Consider the following 14155-nt stretch of genomic DNA (forward strand, 5'->3'; position numbering starts at 1 on the left):
GGCCTATATCATATTACCCAGGCCATACACTCAGCCATTCTCTCTCAGAACTGATCAATATTGTGATCTAAAGCCTCATGTGTTGTGTACATATTTGATGGGCCATGGTACACTAACTGCAGTTACAAAGCAAGTGCTGTAAACCACCCTGTTTTAACTCAACTACTATCACTAAGACACATGTACTGGAGCTTGAACTAGAGCTGAGATGATAAACTGAAAATTATCAACGGACCAAACCGAACACTTATTGTGGACATTTTGCTTATAGCGTTCATTACGATAAATAACCTATAGGGCTCTACTAGAGAAATGTGAAGTTTGAAATGAATAATTTTGCTAATATGGGTGATTGCTAATGGGACAATTGATAGTGGTATTAGTAGTATTAGTTTTAAGGGTAATATATACAATTAAATAACATGTGGTGCACATTAATATAATAATAATAATAATACAGTGCCTTCGGAAAGTATTCAGACCCCTTCCCTTTTTCCACATTTTGTTACGTTACAGCCTTATTCTAAAAAGTATATATATACAGTGAGGGAAAAAAGTATTTGATCTCCTGCTGATTTTGTACGTTTGCCCACTGAAAAAGAAATGATCAGTCTATAATTTTAATGGTAGGTTTATTTGAACAGTGAGAGACAGAATAACAACAAAAAAAATCCAGAAAAACGCATGTCAAAAATGTTATAAATGTATTTGCATTTTAATGAGGGAAATAAGTATTTCACCCCTCTGCAAAACATGACTTAGTACTTGGTGGCAAAACCCTTGTTGGCAATCACAGAGGTCAGACGTTTCTTGTAGTTGGCCACCAGGTTTGCACACATCTCAGGAGGGATTTTGTCCCACTACTCTTTGCAGATCTTCTCCAAGTCATTAGGTTTCGAGGCTGACGTTTGGCAACTCGAACCTTCAGTTCCCTCCACAGATTTTCTATGGGATTAAGGTCTGGAGACTGGCTAGGCCACTCCAAGACCTTAATGTGCTTCTTCTTGAGACCCTCCTTTGTTGCCTTGGCCATGTGTTTTGGGTCATTGTCATGCTGGAATACCCATCCACCACCCATTTTCAATGCCCTGGCTAAGGGAAGGAGCTTCTCACCCAAGATTTGACATTACATGGCCTCGTCCATCGTCCCTTTGATGCGGTGAAGTTGTCCTGTCCCCTTAGCTGAAAAACACCCCCAAAGCATAATGTTTCCACTGCCATGTTTGACGGTGGGGATGGTGTTCTTGGGGTCATAGGCAGCATTCCTCCTCCTCCAAACACGGCGAGTTGAGTTGATGCCAAAGAGCTCCATTTTGGTCTCATCTGACCACAACACTTTCACCCAGTTCTCCTCTGAATCATTCAGATGTTCATTGGCAAACTTCAGACGGGCATGTATATGTGCTTTCTTGAGCAGGGGGACCTTGCGGGCGCTGCAGGATTTCAGTCCTTCACAGTGTAGTGTGTTACCAATTGTTTTCTTGGTGACTATGGTCCCAGCTGCCTTGAGATCATTGACAAGATCCTCCCGTGTAGTTCTGGGCTGATTCCTCACCGTTCTCATGATCATTGCAACTCCTCGAGGTGAGATCTTGCATGGAGCCCCAGGCCGAGGGAGATTGACAGTTATTTTGTGTTTCTTCCATTTGCGAATAATCGCACCAACTGTTGTCACCTTCTCACCAAGCTGCTTGACGATGGTCTTGTAGCCCATTCCAGCCTTGTGTAGGTCTACAATCTTGTCCCTGACATCCTTGGAGAGCTCTTTGGTCTTGGCCATGGTGGAGAGTTTGGAATCTGATTGATTGATTGCTTCTGTGGACAGGTGTCTTTTATACAGGTAACAAGCTGAGATTAGGAGCACTCAAGAGCACTCAAGCACTTAAGAGTGTGCTCCTAATCTCAGCTCATTACCTGTATAAAAGACACCTGGGAGCCAGAAATCTTTCTGATTGAGAGGGGGTCAAATACGTATTTCCCTCATTCAAATGCAAATCAATTTATAACATTTTTGACATGCGTCTTTCTGAATTTTTTTGTTGTTATTCTGTCTCTCACTGTTCAAATAAACCTACCATTAAAATTATAGACTGATCATTTCTTTGTCAGCTGGAAAACATACAAAATCAGCAGGGGATCAAATACTTTTTTCCCTCACTGTATATGTTTTTTAAATCATCAATCTACACACAATACCCCATAACGACAAAGTGAAAACTGTTTTTTATAATTTTAGCAAATGTTTTACAAATAAAAAACAGAAATACCTTATTTACATAACTATTCAGACCCTTTGCTATGAAACTCGAAATTGCGCTCAGGTGCATCCTGTTTCCATTGATCATCATTGAGATGTTTCTACAACTTGATTGTAGTCCACCTGTCGTAAATTCAATTGATTGGACATGATTTGGAAAGGCACATACCTGTCTATATAAGGTCCCACAGTTGACAGTGCATGTCAGAGCAAAAACCAAGCCATGAGGTCAAAGGAATTGTCCGTAGAGCTCCGAGACAGGATTGTGTCGAGGCACAGATCTGGGGAAGGGTATCAAAATATTTCTGCAGCATTGAAAGTCCCCAAGAACACAGTGGCCTCCATCATTCTTAAATGGAAGAAGTTTGAAACCACCAAGACTCTTCCTAGAGCTGGCTTCCAAACGGAGCAATCGGTGGAGAAGGGCCTTGGTCAGGGAGGTGACCAAGAACCCGATGGCCACTCTGACAGAACACCAGAGTTCAGAGAGACAACCATCTCTGCAGCACTCCACCAATCAGGCCTTTATGGTAGAGTGACCAGATGGAAGCAACTCCTCAGTAAAAGGAACATGACAGCCCACTTGGAGTTTGCAAAAGGGCACCTAAAGGACTCTCAGACCATGAGAAACAAGATTATCTGGTCTGATGAAACCAAGATAGAACTATTTGGCATTAATGCCAAGCGTCACGTCTGGAGGAAACCTGGCACCACCCCTACGGTGAAGCATGGTGGTGGCAGCATCATGCGGTGGGGATGGTTTTCAGCGGTAGGGACTGGGAGACTAGTCAGGATCGAGGGAAAGATGAACGGAGCAAAGTAAAGAGAGATCCTTGATGAAAACCTGCTCCAGAGCACTCAGGACCTCAGACTGGGGCAAAGGTTCACCTTCCAACAGGACAACAACCCTAATCACACAGCCAAGACAATGCAGGAGTGGCTTCGGGACAAGTCTCTGAATGTCCTTGAGTGGCCCAGCCAGAGTCCGGACTTGAACCCGATCTAACATCTCTGGAGAGACCAGAAAATAGCTGTGCAGTGTCGCTCTCCATCCAACTTGACAGATCTTGAGAGGATCTGCAGAGAAGATTTTTCATTATGGGGTATTGTGTGTAGATTGATGAGGGAAAAAAACTATTTAATCCATTTTAGAATAAGGCTGTAACGTAACAAAATGTGGAAAAAGTCAAGGGGTCTGAATACTTTCCGAATGCACTATTGCCATTTAGCAGACGCTTTTATCCAACGCGAATTACAGTCCTGCATGCATACATTTTACGTATGGGTGGTTCCGGGAATCGAACCCACTATCCTGGCATTACAAGCACCATGCCCTACCAACTGAGCTACAAAATACCAAATGTTTAATGTTATAAATGTATCATTCAATTTATCGTTATCGTGATAATTCAGTCACTTTATCGTGATATGGATTTTTGTCCATATCACCCAGCTTTAGCTTGAACTCAATGTTTATTCACTTTAGAGACCAAATCAGAGCATGGATCAAGACAGCAGTCCTCACTCTCCATTTGTGGAGAGGAGACCAACTCATCCAGCACTGCCATGGTCTCAGCCCTCTGTGGTTAAATTGACTCAATAGTATTGTATCCAATGTCTGGGTCCTCAATACCCAGGTACCAGAGCGAGATATGCTGCAGGCCTAAGAGCCTATGGCTTCTAATGTGAACCCCATAACACTGTCTGGGAGCAGGAGCCTATGGCTTCTAATGTGAACCCCATAACACCGTCTGGGAGCAGGAGAAACATACGGCTGACTTTACTAGAGGCACTAATAGCAGTGACCTCACGGTCCCTGGCGTCGTCTTAGGAACACACAAGTCCCGCTCCCTTCATGTGCAATGAGAGGAGCCCTCATTAAGTCAACGCTGGTCTTAAAATGTTTATAGTTAAATCCTGGGTTAAGAGCCCTTTCTCTAATCCCATTAAGTCCTCCAAGCACAATCTTTAGCTTAATTGTTGGAGAAATTGGGTCTGGGAGCGAGAGCTCAGCTCACCCAGACAGAACAAATTCTGTCAAATTGTGTGCATCTTGAACACATTTACAAAATCCACATTAGGCTAATTCTGGTTTTAATAAACCAACTTGGCAGATTGATGGAAACCTCAAATAAAGAGACTAGTGTACAAATAAAAAAGTGGAGAATTTATTAAAAACCAATTCTTACAAATACTTTGTTATTTTTGCAAATAACCCAGCAGTCTGTCCAAAACCACTGGCATTTTCAACACAAATGACCACCAAAAATAGAAGTGAGAGGTGGATGATGCAGCCTATGACTCACACCGCATAACAACCGTTGACAAGGCTTGATATTCAACATCCCCTCCATTTTGAAAGCGGCGTATTTGTCAAGCCCACATCATTTCACACATCAAGAGGGTTGCGTAACTTGTGTTGATGTGTGACGAATGACCATCTAGCCTAAACACTAGACAAAAAACATTGAACAGATTCAACTTATTCTGTTGATGAGAATGAAGGTTGGTTCTAAAATCAATCCAGAGAAATAGACAAAAGAAGATAGTCTTCTTTTAGATAACGCTGATGTCTTCCTATCTATGAGACCACCAAGAGAGCTGAATGAACACATTACCCTTATGAGCTACTGACCACACAACATCCTGATGCAAATGAGCTGAACCCATTAACATTGTGCTGGCCAACAGGGAGGACCCAGTGAAGGAAGGAACAAAGTAAAATACTGTGAAAAAGCCCTGTACAAAAAATGCTGTAGAGGTCAACTAAACAAAGAAGGATTTCAGATGAAGAGCAGTGTGTTAGAATGCTGAAAACAACGCAGACAGGACCTTGCATTTAACCTTGAGATGGTTGTCTGGGTGTTGCTGTTGGTAATCAGTGAGCTCCATGAATAGAGAACAGGGATAGAGTAAAGAGGCATTAGGTCATTTGAAGATGTGTTGAAAGCTGCTTGCTTTGCATTCACAACAGACAGCCCCTCCCCCATGTCCATACTAGGCCCTACTGCAAACGATTAGCTAAATGAATATTGAGGGGGTTTGACTGAGCTGGTTATGGTTGATGGGATCATGGAGGGGGTTGGAACTGAGCTGCACAAACAACCCACAGGACAAACCTGCAGTAGCCTACAACAGCAGCCTCAAATAATGAAGATACCACTCTCTTTATTCATTAGATATGGGTAATATATCCTATTAGTGAAAAAACCCATCATTTTCTCCATCAGTCAGTTTCAGTGTAACTGTCGAATCAATGCAGTTCTATATCTAAAAAGTAATTACAACCAGTGGATAAAAAATGTGAGGGCGAGGTATCTATCCCAGTGGCCACACACAAGCACTCCCGGCATCGGCTCGATAAGAGCCCTTGACGTACAATAAGGCATGCAATGAAATGACCGAAAGGGTAATGAACAAGCTAATGAGGGGAATCAAGCCTGCTGCAGGGCCAATAAATCAAAGCAACTGTGCCTGCAATGATATAGGAGCAATCTGTAACAATGGCCAGAGCAGGGAGCAGGAGGGGACATGAGGAGGAGGAGACGGGCCATCACGATAATGCATGTCAATGTCAAGGCCATGCTGGTGGTTGTTGGCTTCTAACATAGCGCACAATCAAAGCCTTGTTTTCTGTAGGAAATGATCTCAAATGAAGACATTTCCTCTACCAAATTAAAGTGCATAAAGCAATCTTTATAAACATGGCTTTAGTCCTACTGACTAAATAAAAAAGAGAGGTCTCCAAAGGAGGAGATTTGTTGACTCCTCACAGTTTTAACCTGGAAGGATCTTATATGTTACGGATTAAATTACAAACTGAAACTGAATTAAAAGAGGACATAATATGCTTGCTCAACAAAATAGTTTTAGAGAATTAGTTTGAGAGAATCAATAAAACCCAGTCCTCAAGAATCAGGACACATATCAATAATCAGATATCTTCTAGCTCAACGTCATACTATACAAACAATGAGAAATAGTCCAGCATACATTTACAATATTCAAGGAATGTTCAAAGAAACAAGATGAGATATGGTAATAGAAATGAGTAAAATAATTACAGTGAAGGGAAGAAACAGAGTAATAACACCATAAAGGTTAATTGTAGGCAAGAACCAGGAGGAGATATCCATGGGGAACCAGGAGGAGATATCCATGGGGAACCAGGAGGAGATATCCATGGGGAACCAGGAGGAGATATCCATGGGGAACCAGGAGGAGATATCCATGGGGAACCAGGAGGAGATATCCATGGGGAACCAGGAGGAGATATCCATGGGGAACCAGGAGGAGATATCCATGGGGAACCAGGAGGAGATATCCATGGGGAACCAGGAGGAGATATCCATGGGGAACCAGGAGGAGATATCCATGGGGAACCAGGAGGAGATATCCATGGGGAACCAGGAGGAGATATCCATGGGGAGGCTTGACACACAATAACCTGAAACTACATGGCTATGACATTATCCCCACTAAATCCATTGAAATGTGTGAACTTCATCCTTCAATTCTGTCAGCTACAATGTGATACGACATTGATGCTAAGATTCTCATGAGTTTGCTAAAGTATCTAAACGTTCAATATGGCGTTGCACTAATCAGCATTTTACTCTAGATTCCCTGTTGTGAGCATGTGAACTAAGGCAAGGTGAGGTAAATGAACTCTTCAATGTATGGACGGTTATCACAGTTTTCAATTATGAGACCGTTTATAAATGCAGTTCGGAATGAAAATTATAATTCAACTGAAGCACAGTCATCTATTAGTCATTTTCTGTTTGGGGTTAAAGCAGAGTATGATAGGGAAGTGACAGCCTATAGCTTATTCTCTGAAAAAAAGTATCAAAACAAAGTCTGGCGCTATTTTTCCTACCATAATCTAAATAATTAAATTCTGAAGACCTTAAGAACATAGGCATCTGGACTAATTACCTCTAATAATGGATTCTACTAAGTGCTGAAGGGTCTGGACAAAACAAGGCCTCAGGGCAGATAATAGCTTCCGTCCCTATTCTGGATGCCAACGTCAGTAGGTACTGTATTCTATCAATACAAACAGACCTTAACATTTCTATTAGGTTATTACCTAATAATAACGTCACCTCAGGTGAGGTTGAGGATTAAAACTCAAGAGGTGCCACCATGCTAGTCCTATGCTATGAATAGATCTCTATGCAAATGTGGTTGGAGGCTGTGTAGCTGTATGTGATGTCTGCAGACCCTCCAGCCAGGGATAGTATGCCCTGGGGATGGATTGCAGGGAAGAGCACAGCCCGGGTACGTGCCCAGTGGGGATTGCCTCTACTGCTGGTTGGCCTGTTATATAGCTCTGAGCTGATACACTCAGGGTAATTCTATTAAATAGATGCAGGTCCTGGGTGATAAAGCCAGACGCCATGCCCAATCGCTCTCTGATCAAGATTATGGGGAAGCAGATCCAGTCTGACATTATGTCCTAGTAGTAACTGAACTGAAAATAATTACTGGCTACCGCTTTATGTAATATGGAAGGAAAATACACTTCCCCAGTACCAATGATTATATATGGATTTTGGATGGGGGAGGAAAATCTGTGGGGAAAAATTATATGCAACCAATTTAAATAACAATGGAGGTTATCATCGGGGTGTACTGTGAGGTGCATTGTGTCTTGTACTGAAGGTTTGGACAGGGACACTACTAGCATACAGTATTAGCATATTCTGAATTAAATGTAAATCAAGCCGTTTCATCTTGGTTTCTTTGGATTAAAAAGGGTTAAAGTCTGTGCACACAAAAACAGCACACACCTCCTAGGGGAATAGGGCTTTCTGGTGTGAAACCTCAATCCAGAAGCCTAGAGCAAGTATTTTTAATGGAGCAGCCTGGAGATTCTTAATACTTACAATTAATTCTCCCTCCAAAAGCAGGCGGACAGCTTGTATGTATGATACAATTCACATAAATGAGGCTGTTTGGCCCTTAATCCTTGCCTAATTAAGTGAGCGCCCAATCTGCTGAGGCACACTACTGAGGGCCATGGCGTAATACCTGTCGAATTACGGGAACAGCAGGACCAGTCTTCTCCCTGTCAGCCGATCAGCAATATATTAACACTCCTCTCAGTTATTCAGGGGGCAAAGACAGATACGGCAGAGAGATCTGGTTTTGTTTCCCAACTAACATCGATCTTGTTTATTTCTGTGCTTGGGGCCCTTATTTCCCCGATGCTACTTGACTTCTACATATCCACAGATCATTCAGTGCTTTGTTGAGTATATATATATACATGAATATACACTTTGTGCAGCCCACTTGCTTTCGGCGGTTTTGACAAACAATCAAGCCATTCTGTCTGGGCTGTGGTCTTTCTGACAGACAGAATGAGTGAGTGCTTCTCTCCATCCTCACCACAGCAGACACATCTGTCTGAGGCAGAGGCAGAGGCTTCCTCCTAACACAATGAGAACCTGACAAGAGAACGCTAGGCATGGATGCTCTCCGCTCTCATGGTCGCAGCCTCCAGCAAATTAACATTCACATCATTAGAATATGAATAATGCACCACCATTACCTCAAGGTTTTTAATTAATGCAACAATCAGAATTAATAATCTGCATTTGGGGGGGGGGGGGGGGGGGGTTTGGCGATGGAAGATATTTTATTGATATGCTAGTGCTCTTTTGTTGACTCTGTTGATATATTTTATAATCGCATCTAAAATAAACCATGCTGAGTGCTAACTAGGCTAGCCAGTCACAGCCTTTAAATAGCCACACAGAGGCAAAGGGAGTAATTGTTATTCATCAGAGTTGTGTGACGGTGACCTACATATTAACATTTACAATTCAACCCTCTGTGATCATTCGTTAATCAAAGCTAGCCCAAATCAGAGCTGCTGTGATGCCACTGTGAGGGCTTGTTGTTGTGCTGAGGACAATATGAGCTTTGGATGCAAAAACCTAAAACACATAAACACATTCAATACAACACAGCACTGATAAGTAGGTTAATACATCCATCCAAAATTGTGCAGTACCACAATTAACTATCACACCTGACTTATTGACTCATTTTATGTCCCCTGTAGTTATTTAGTCCAGTTGTTGTGTTGAGCATGTCCTCGGGAGAAGGTTAATCAACTCACCTCTGCCAGTCAGGCTCTGGGGTGCAGATTTTCAGGTATGGATATGGCGCCTCCTGCTGGAGCTGGAAAACTACTGCAGAACAAAAATCACATGGGAAGCATGGTAAATTAAGAACATTTATCAATTCTTACAGAAACGTTTCCCGCTAGAGGTCTGTATTCATCATAGACTGTCTGTAGGAAATATGGCTATGTATAGCATGGCTATATTTTTGTCAGGCACACTGAATGGAAGCATGTACTTGTGAACTGCTTTATTGGCAAATACACCACTGTTCAAATTAAACTAAAGGGATAGTAGTACGATCACATGATACAATCTTTTTTTTTTTTTTTACAAATGCCATTTACATCTATTACATTGTTTTGAGCCATATTGTTACAATCATCTCACGCGGAAGTTTTGATATCAAAACGTCTGACTTTTCGCAGGGATGGCATACTGGGCTGGCAATGAGGCTATGAACGATTAAGTTGCATATTTGTGCATGCTGCAGGAGCTATCCTATCTTTACATTTCTACGTTATTTTCTTGAAAAACTTACCAAAGAGTTGGCGAATCGCAACACCTACCTACGCTTTAAATTGTACAATTGCTAATTGTAAAGGCTATTTACGAGAAGACAAAAAGGGTGTCAGACAAATTCTTCCAGCCACATGGTAGCACAGTGACCGTAACCCGCTGTGGGGGTGATGACGTCATTATGGTACCCCATCCTTGGGACGCAGACCCCTCCCTGTAACCATGGAGACCCCAAGACGCTGCCAGGGGAGGTGATGATGGAGAAAGGCCCTCAAGAGTCATTGGTCTCTATTAAGCGTTATAGCAGCCATTGAACAAAAAAAAACCTTGGATATAGGCCTATAGAAACATAAACCTAAAATGTAAAAATGTTACCAAAAAGTCCAATAAGTTGTACTTTTATAAGTAGGCCTAAGTTATCATGGTGTCCAACAACGCCTTTTCCCCATAATGGCTGATTATTCCCTGCAATCCACTACCAGTCCAGCTCCACCATGTTAAACTCACCTATTGATAATACTGTAGCACAAAAGAAAACAAGCGAAAGTCCACTTGTCTGTCAACATAAATATGTAGATTGTGTGTTTGCTGACATGACAACTAGTATCTGTGCATGATTAGTAGTATTTCATTTGTTTTCATTCAGCATTCAATCAGGGACATAGGTTGCTTGTAGGAAAACATGGAAATTGGGGAAATGGGTTGTGTATAACAATTAAAATCATTATACCTTGTACAGTATTTCTCTGGGGGCATATGTTTGTTTAGAGGGATACAAAATTGAAGGAATAAACAACAGGAAATGCCTTACTCACTGTCTTTCCTGTTTTTTTTAGAAGATGGGCAAAGGTAGTTTTCTCATTGGCTTTGGACAACATCAGAGTATCATCACATTATTTTTCTAAGGACCCTAAAAATGTTGAGGATATTAATTTTTTGCATTTTCCGTACAGACAGCATCATCTACTCTGTGTCCTTCATTCTGTACATGCCACAATGAAGAGATTGTTTGCTCAGATAGAGGGTTTACCATCATCCCACTGGTTCATGATTGGCACTCATCTGCAAAACGTCGGAGTTTGACTAGGAACTCCATCAACAATTGAACCTAAGGCTTTTCTACACTAACCAAATCTGACCAGTTTGGACCTGGGATTCAATTCAATATCTTCCATTCACTGTGGATCATTATATTCTCTGAGTGGTCTGACAGAGCTTCATCTGGAAAATAGCAATAACTCTTCACTTGAGAGACAGCCCTTTTCAGGAGTGACAAGTTTACTCTCTTTGGATTTACATGGCAACCAACTGTGTGATGTTAAACAGGGTACATTTGATGGATTAATTCATCTAACAAGGCTGAGGATCAGTAGCAATGCCCTTACAGTCCTGCATCAAGGGCTCTTTGTTGGTCTAAGATCGCTGGAGACCTTATACCTTGAAAATAATCAAATCACGTCAATGTCGAGAAATATTTTTAAAGGACTTGGACATTTACATGAGCTGGATATCTCTGGAAACAATTTGTCATGGTTTCCAGGCAGTGTTTTTAAACCTCTTTCATTGCTGTCGGATCTACTGCTGAATTATAATTCCATAATGCAAATCAAACACACACACTTCAAATCCCTGGTGGAATTAAAGGCACTGTCTTTGAGCCATAACATGCTTTCTGAGATTGACCCAAGCGCTTTCAACAAGTTATCAAAACTGGAAGCCTTGAGGCTGAATGGAAATCATATCTTGAAGATCGGGAAGCATGTGTTCAGTCTCTGTACTCACATCAGGGAGATTGACCTCAGTGACAATTTAATCTCCACGATCGAGGATTCTGCTTTTGTGGGTTTAACACATCTAAGGGTTCTGAAACTGAACCGCAACATACTCTCGCACTTAAGTCCAAAGGCATTGGAAAGCAGCCTTCAGCTGTCATATTTCAGTCTGGATGAGAACCCATGGGACTGCGACTGCAGAATACTTTGCTTAAAAAGATGGCTTGAGACGAGCAGTAACAGACGTCTCAGTGATTCTGGGAGGTGCTCTCAACCTGAAACTCTGAGAGGGCAGTACCTGGGTGCCATAAGCAGTGCATTGATCCGGAGCAACAACAGCATGTGCAGTGATGCACTCCCCCATGTCAATTCCAGAGCAATCGCCTTTGCCTGCAACACATGGCTGTCAGAGATAAACATTGTCAACAGTGAGGAAATACAGACACATAAGACTGCTACTCCTGTTGTGATCATCAGAAATGCGAACAAGCGTGATGTTTCAGAGTCACAGCATTACCCAAATGAATCAGCAGTTGGAATATTGCCCCCTGGAAACAGAACAATCCAATCAATATCAGTGCAAACCACAACTCCAACCAAAGTGTTCCCTGTGGAAATTACAGTCAATGATGCATGTACCTACAATCAGGTGATAATCAACATATCAGCATGGATAGTCACCTTCAGCTCTGCTGTCATTGAATGGAGTTTGGCGAAAGCTGACAGACAAAATTTGTACTTTAAGGTAATGTACGACCAGTTTGATACAACAGCTAAGTTCAATAGGTTTGTTAATGTCAAACAGGGCACCGTTTGTAACCCTCAACACCCTATTTTGTATGTGTGGAAAGTGTCGTCCATGAGCAAGTCTGCCATGCAGCCTCTTGTGATCTCTGTCTTGGTATCATCACAGATGCTGAATAGTTATCAGGGCCTGAGCCTCACATTATAATATTGTACTTGAGTGCCACCAATACCCTGGTTATTATTGTTGTCCTAATTTTCTTTGGATATAAAGCCTTCACACTGAGGAAACACTGGAGCAGTACTCTGCTGATGTTCTCTCAGAACAGACGTTTCTCCTGTACTATGTGTGCTGGGATACCAATGTCTTATCGTAACTCTGGCATTCAAGCTAACAGTTCCCACACTGGTACTTATCAGCTGAACAAGGATGATGCCATAGAGCTGCCACCTGCACACTAAACATATATCTATCGACACGTTACCATCCTCGGGTTGTCATTACCCTTCATTATCATATTATTATATGTTATTACATACTGTATGTCATGTTGATCTATCAAAGCATTGAATTATCTGTTATATTTGTAATTGAAACTCATCTTTCACTGAAGGTTTGCTGAGTCTTGAGGGGGTTTGTTGCAGGTTTTTCTGTACTCACTGACCCACGCCAAAACTCATTGCACAATATCCACCAGGTGGCAGAATACACCACAATAAATGTACACAGAATAGTCTCAGTCAGCAGTTAAAGCTGGACCCTTTAATGGTGAAAAAGCCATGTCCGTTTACGATATTACAACAGAGAAGTTACTGCAAACGACGAACACAGTTTTTTCCCCTCGTACATCATTGCACATGAAATAGAAGAGCACAATATGTACTGCAAAAAATGTTTTACCATGCTGCGCGACGCTCCTCAGCTCGGCAAAAAAAACAAAAACAATGGTGGTGGGGCGGCCAGTGGCACAGTTTCCCCCTACTGCAGATTACATCTTTAAGTACAATAAAGACACAAATAATGAAATGGTGAAATGGTCCAAAGAAAGCATGTTTTGAGTCAGAAAGAAGCAACTATCTAGTCTGCACAACTGGTTATACCCCACATGCTTTATACAGATACACTACATTACCAAAAGTACGTTGACACCGGCTGGTCGAACATCTCATTCCAAAATCATGGGCATTAATATGGAGTTGGTCCCCCCTTTGCTGCTATTACAGCCTCCATTCTTCTGGGAAGGCTTTCCACTAGATGTTGGAACATTGCTGCCGGGACTTGCTTCCATTCAGCCACGAGAGCATTAGTGAGGTCGGGCACTGATGTTGAGCGATTAGGCTTGGCTCGCAGTCGGCGTTCCAATTCATCCCAAAGGTGTTCGATGGAGTTGAGGTCAGGGCTCTGTGCAGGCCAGTCAAGTTCTTTCACACCAATATCGACAAAACATTTCTGTACAGACCTCGCTTTGTGCATGGGGGCATTGTCATGCTGAAACAGGAAAGGGCCTTCCCCAACTGTTGCCACAAAGTTGGAAGCAATCGTCTAGAATGTCACTGTATGCTGTAGCGTTAAGACTTTCCTTCACTGGAACTAAGGGGCTTAGCCCGAACCAGATGGTGAAACGTGATTCATCACTCCAGAGAACGCGTGTCCACTGCTCTAGAGTCCAATGGTGGCGAGCTTTACACCACTCCAGCCAATCCTTGTCATTGCGCATGGTGATCTT

The 14155-nt window shown here is 42.2% G+C and overlaps 1 pseudogene across 1 annotated transcript; it reads left to right on the plus strand.

The window, feature by feature from the left end:
• Positions 1–11373: 11373 nt before the first annotated feature.
• LOC311143416 (TLR4 interactor with leucine rich repeats-like) lies at positions 11374–12890 on the plus strand (annotated as a pseudogene). Its single transcript has 2 exons — positions 11374–11452; positions 12458–12890. The product of its transcript is annotated as a TLR4 interactor with leucine rich repeats-like (transcript).
• Positions 12891–14155: the final 1265 nt, after the last annotated feature.

Source organism: Coregonus lavaretus (assembly GCF_964263955.1).
Source record: "Coregonus lavaretus genome assembly, chromosome: 16".
Lineage (NCBI taxonomy): Eukaryota > Metazoa > Chordata > Actinopteri > Salmoniformes > Salmonidae > Coregonus > Coregonus lavaretus.